Genomic DNA, 6,336 nt, shown 5'->3' on the forward strand with positions numbered 1-6,336 from the left:
TGATAGAGATAGGGGGAGAGCGGATCACCTTGGCAAAGACCATTTTTACACTGAATCCATCTACCAGGAACTCCATTAAGCATAACGGCAGTGGAGCCGGTGGCAAGGAGGGCATCAATCCAGCCACACCAACGATCGGGGAAACCTCTAGTCTTTAACGTGTGCAGGAGCGACGTCCAGCAAACAGAGTCGAAGGCCTTACGGAAATCGAGTTTGATCACAAGAGTGGGAGCTTTGCGCTTGGAACAACAGTGGAGAATATCGGCAGCATAGAGGAAGTTTTCGGAGATATTTCGTCCAGAGATAAACCCTGTTTGATCGGCGTGGACCAGGAGAGGGATTAGAGGTTTTAGACGGTTGGTCAGGAGTTTTGCAATACCTTTTATTGGGCAGTTCTCCAGGGAGATGGGTCGGAAGTCGGCCGAGGATCGCGCCTCGTTACTTTTAGGAAGCAGAATGATTAGGGCCCGGTTCATGCAAGAGATGTCACAGTTAACACTACACCACGCACCAGAATTCCCTACCGATGTGTGTTGGCAAAAGTCAGTATTGCTGGCCGACTATCGGTCGGGAAAACTTATAACGGATCATCGGTCGGGAAAACCTGTATATAACGACCGATTGTCGGTGGGAAATGCTAAAATATATAGCAACGAACTGTCGGTCGGCAATAACCTTATACGCAACTAATGGTCGGTCGACAAACAATTCCCGACCAACTGAGGGTAGCTAAAATGGGCCGGCCCAAATATGCGCGCGCGTGTACAGAATTTCTAGTGCCAACATTTGGCTCAGCCCGCGAAGCCTCCCCCATTTTTCTTTTCCTTCACCCCGAACCTCACGCTCCAAACCTTATCCCCTTTCTCCAGATCCACAACACACACCGCCGCCCTAGGTGCCCTCTCCGGCCGGCCGCGGCGCTACGTGTCCAGCGAGGCTGCCACCACTCTATTCCCCTCTTCCTCCCACCCCTCCATCGTTATCCCCACATGGCCGCCATTTTCCCACGCCTAGGTGGGCTTGTGTCGGCGCTGCCATCACACAGGTGCCAACGGCGGTGCTTTTTGTTCTTACGCAAGCGCCCGGTGATGCCACCTCTCACCTCTCTCTCATGGCTCCACCGCCCCAACCCAGACCAGCTAGATCTATGTGGGACAACGTCCCTTCACTCCCAGTGGTCAGGTCCAAGGCACCCATCCCCTGCTTCCTCTGCTTCGGGTGATTAGGAGCTTGGTGGTAGGTGCCCCAGTCTCTCCCCACTTTAGGATAACAGGAGCTAGCCATACATGGCAGAAACAACATCGTAAGTTCTGTGTGTGTGTGTGTGTGTAGATTCCAACTCCCACCGGTGGACCAGCTTTTTTTACTTGGTTGTAAGTTTAATCTCTTTTCAAAACAAATTTGTGCTGCTTTTGTTCATGGAAGAAGAAGTCCTTGAAGCAGTAGAATTCAAACCCTAACATTCTATCACTATCATTGTTTGCATTCTAGGGTTGTTAGCAGGTTGAGTTTGAAAATTATTTTTTGCAGGGGAAATGAATCTTTAGTATGTTTGGGCAAAAAGGCCACCGGAAGATGTCCATAAGTCATATGCATGCATCACATCGACTTGGTGCTTCTACTATTTACTCTCTGAAGAACCTCTGTAAGTATGCATGTGTGATAGCAAGCAATGTTGGATGCCCTCACTGTTTAATTCTGATTGGCATATATGACTATGTGCTTGTCTAGTAAATACATCTCCAGTTTTCTATTAATTCTTTGGTACAAACGGAATACATGTAGCACTTCGTAAATGTTTCCTTGTGAAAATATCATACTGTAACATTATGTTCTATTTAGTTGCAAGAAGTAATACTTGGTTTCAACTTTGAAAGATCACAAGAATTCTTCTATGGGGCGTCTGAACAAAAGGGGCATCTTCGTCATCCGGTCACTAAGGTAATTTCGGTCACTTATCTGAACAAAAGGGACTCTGATCTCTTAATGAAATTGGGGGGGGGGGGGGGGTCAATTGGGGGATCCTTTTATTGGAAAAGATAATCTATTCCCATGGGGGTTGGTTTCTCGGTGATGAAGTGAAACATGCTACTCTCAAATCAGAGAGCAGGAAACTACAGGCTTAGTTGATATTGGACCTTTATCTTGTTCTTTTTTCATATGGCGAAAAAGAGAGTTCATATTTTTCATATGGCCATGTTATCTTATAGAACAAAAATAGGGATATGTTGCATTCGACTTTTATGTCGTCATTCTTCCATGATGGTTCGCCTACTGTTAATATCTTGGTTCTCCAACTGAACCATTCTTGCAAGCAATCGCAATTGGTGAAATAATTTTCATCACTTACTTTTTAGAATTTTATATTTACAAGAAGATTTACTGGTTACAAAGATTAAATAGACAAACCTCTTTTTGCAGCAATCCATTTTAGATCCCACTGAGACAAAATAGAAGTGGGCCACCGCTACTGTGTATATGGTTGACATGAATGCTACTGAAAATTTTGAGTTATTTTGGTATTCCTAATAACTTAAAGTTGTTGTATAGATTAACTGAACCATAGTACTCTTGAATGAAAGAGCAAGAAGTTGGGAGTTACTAATTTCTTGTAGAGTAATAGTTCTTTTATATGCAACTATTCAGTTGACTTGTGAAGAAATAGCTAATTAATGTCATGCTTGAATAACTGGGCTGTTCTCATGACCTTAAGGGTGCATTTGGATGCAAAGTATTTTTGCAGTTCTCTGAAAATACTGTGGTTTCTGAAAAACCTTTGCTATTAAATACTTTGAGGTGTTTGTATAAAATAAATACTATAGTTTCAGATATCAAGGTATCTGTCATACTGTGGTTTTTTTACGGTATCTAAAAAAGTGGTCGGGACCTCTTTTTTCTAAACCAGACTGAGAGAATTTGTTGCCTCGTCTACGTCCAAATATGATCAAATGCAATTGCCACCTCCGATTCCTCTATCTATCTCTTTTCAACAGAGTGCTCCTGATTATTAGGCATTTCAGGTTTGGTTGTTAGTTTGTCTACAGAGACGACGCACATGTTTGGACCAGTTGTACGCAGCAATCTAAAGCTAGCTACACAATCGATTCTAAGCACATATAGGCGCACGTACACGCATATTTTTTTTGCCCCAGGTAGCTAGGTGGGGATTTGACGTGCATGACATGATGCATGGATTGCGCGCCGTTTCTACATGCAGATCAGCTCCATGAGTATAGTTGAGCAAGGCACAGCTAGTCAAAACATCACTTGCCAAACTCATCGATGGTTTTGTCAAAACTGAGGAAAACTATGGTTTTCAAAATCTGAAGTATTCATTGCCCATGCATTCAAAAACTGAGGTTTTGGATTACTATGATTTTTCAAAAACAGTGCAAAGCTATCCATATAAAGCTGTCATGCTTGTATAAGTGGGCAGTACACAAAGCTGCTGCTATGACCTTAACCGTCCAAATCTAATGGAAAAATTATGTTGTGCTAGTGTGTATACTATATTGGAACATAATGCATGGTTGACATACATGCTATTGGCATCATTTAGCTGTTATGGTGTTCCTAATAGCTGAAAACTGTTGGAAAGATGAACTAACTAAACCAAATTACTGTCAAACTGGAGAACAAGAAATTGGGAGATAGTTTCCTGTAGAGTAATAGTTCCTGTATGTGCAGCAATTCAGTTGCCTTGTGAAGTAATAGTTGATGCCATGCTTGTAAGTGGGCTGGTGTCATCACCTTAACAGTGCAAAGCTATGCACGTAACATTCGCATTTTTTTAGTTTCCCTTCAGCAATTACGGGTGAATTTTTCAGCACTAAATTGTATTTGGCTGAGTATATCAATATCCAAACTTGTTTGCGTCGCTTTCACTGTTTTGTTAGCCTTTGTTCACATCTTCTGTTTTGGGTACTATATATGTTACTTGACCTGACTGGACACTTATTTATGATTAGAAATGATATTGTTATGTTTGTTGTTGATTTCCTTAAGAAACAAAGGAGTTGCTGCTAGAATTGGAACATTTCCTGGACTTGTGTTATTAATGTAGTGTGACCATCTTTATTTCCAACGACATATACTATTAGCAGATGTTTGAATTCATATTTGTTTTATACAAAATAAAAACTTTTCATATAGTATTGTTTTATTGGTGATGTAAATATTAAAATAATTATATCGAGGAGAAACTAAAAGAATTCTAGATCTTGATGAATGTATACCTCGGTTTGTGAGGATCTGAAGAAACCCTTTTTCCGTTGCAGGTAGTGGAGCAAGATTTCTTATATCTGGGTGAGGGCATCAATCAATCTTGGGGCAAGGAATCTCATCACTGCAATATATAGCTACCACATTGGACCAGGCGCGTTTATCTTGAGCGTAGCTAGATGGAAAAACATCTTTCCTGAGCTGGCATGTGAAGGTAACTTGATCCATCCTATTTATTTTGTGAAATTTAAAGTCAAAATAAGGGATGTATTCACCAGCTAGTCAATATCCTTTCAGGAAGAATAATACAAAAAATTCTGCTTTGCACACATCTGCTATGGAAAGTACATCATCGTTAAGCCTAGTTACTTGAGTTGTCTTAGTAAGATCTACAAATTTGTATAGTAAGTCTGTACAATTGTAGCCCTTGAAAATCAAATTAAATAGCTAGATAAGCATTGCTCATTAGTTGTCAGATGCCAAAAAGTGAAAATGACCTCAATGAGATGTTAACAATACTACAAATGCAGAAAAATGAATGATTTATATAATACATAATTAATAATTGTATAAACACAAATAGATGCTTCAAACGCGTCTACTACCTCAAGATCATGCGTGCTGCAGTTTTTTTTGATATGCCAATAGAGTAATTTATCTTATTTTTAATCAGAAGAAACAAACGCCTTTGCTGACCTAAGAACTCCTTATGGAGATGTTGAGCCGGCTGGGGTGATCTCAGCCGAGGATCAATGTTAGTGTTAACACATGGCTATTGAATTCTCTGTATTTATTACTATTTGTATTTTTGAGAATGTGCTGATCCTTATGTTGGAATTTTGCTACTGTAGTCTAGTTTCTAATAGTGTATTATAATTGAGAATTGTTTAAATTTTGTAGGAAGGAAACAAAAGGATGACACTCACACGGAACCATGAAGCCAACAATCTACGTCAACTAGATGTTTTAGATTTCATTTTGTACAACTGATGTCTCATCCTTGCATCTTTTACCTGTCCTTTTGTGAACCTGATGTATGGTGTCTCGGTGGTTGTGTTTAGAACAGACTGAAGTGTATGTATGTGACAAATGGTTAATGGAATAAAAAAATGTTTGGTGCACCTGATGTGAGCCTGATGTATGGTGTCTTTGTGATTATACTTAGAACACATGAACTATATGTATGTAACAAACAATAGCATACTTTAAATAAAGTTGTGGTTGGTTAAAAAAATGTTGATGAACTATTGGTCGGCAAGAAAAGCCCTATCTGATTGTTGGTCGGCAAAATAAACCCTATCTCACAGTCGGTTGGGAAAGGCTAACACCAGGCCCAACAGAATGTTGGTCGGGAAAGGCCCATGGTTGCCCCAACAGACTGTTGGTCGGGAAAGGCCCATGGCAGGCCCAACAGACTGTTGGTCGGGAAAGATATTCCATGGCCGTCAAGCAGTTGGTCGGGAAAGCTATGTCGGTCAGGAAAAGGTTTTCCTGTCTGGACTTTCCCCAACAGACATTGTCGGTCGGCAATAGTCTTTACCGTACGACTGTCTGTTGGAGAAACTTGTATTCCCGACCAACGTGTCTGTCGAGATGTAGTGTTGTGGTGTAGTGTAAGCGAGTGGAAATCGGAGAAGAAATCCTTAATCTTGGCTTGTAGAATGGGCCAAAATTTTGGATAGAAGCCCAGGCCGCATGGTTCTTTGGGATAACACTATAAGCCACCAGCTTGTGTTTACACTATGGTTGGTGTTGAAGGACTCCCCTTCTCCCTCACTCAAGATGTCGGCCTCCTGAATATGCACGTTCTGCCATGGCCGTCATAGATGGAGAACATTCGAACACGTGTGGGGTTGACCAATGAGGGGTAGGGGTGAGGATCAACACCGCGCTGATGAGGCGTGACGGTTGAGTGAAGGAGCGGCAACAACTATCGCCTCGGTTCATAGGAGTAGGGTTTTGGGATGGGAACGAGTGTGTGTGTGAGAGAGAGGTCAGTTCGGGAGCCTTCCCGCGAGAGGCGAGGTAGGGCACATGATGTTGCAAAAGCAAGAAAGGCACCTTCAGACTGGCTTTACATGGTATCTGATTCGTTTCTTTTTGCTCCACATAAGA

At 41.6% G+C, this 6,336-nt stretch overlaps 1 long non-coding RNA gene across 1 annotated transcript; it reads left to right on the forward strand.

The window, feature by feature from the left end:
- The first annotated feature begins 806 nt into the window (after positions 1–806).
- Positions 807–5,342, forward strand: LOC123148749 (uncharacterized). The gene is made up of 4 exons (XR_006474105.1): positions 807–1,645; positions 1,878–1,941; positions 4,278–4,435; positions 5,122–5,342. It is a non-coding gene; the product is annotated as an uncharacterized lncRNA (long non-coding RNA).
- The last annotated feature ends 994 nt before the right edge of the window (positions 5,343–6,336 follow it).

The sequence above is a fragment of the Triticum aestivum genome, chromosome 7A (genome assembly GCF_018294505.1).
Source record: "Triticum aestivum cultivar Chinese Spring chromosome 7A, IWGSC CS RefSeq v2.1, whole genome shotgun sequence".
Lineage (NCBI taxonomy): Eukaryota > Viridiplantae > Streptophyta > Magnoliopsida > Poales > Poaceae > Triticum > Triticum aestivum.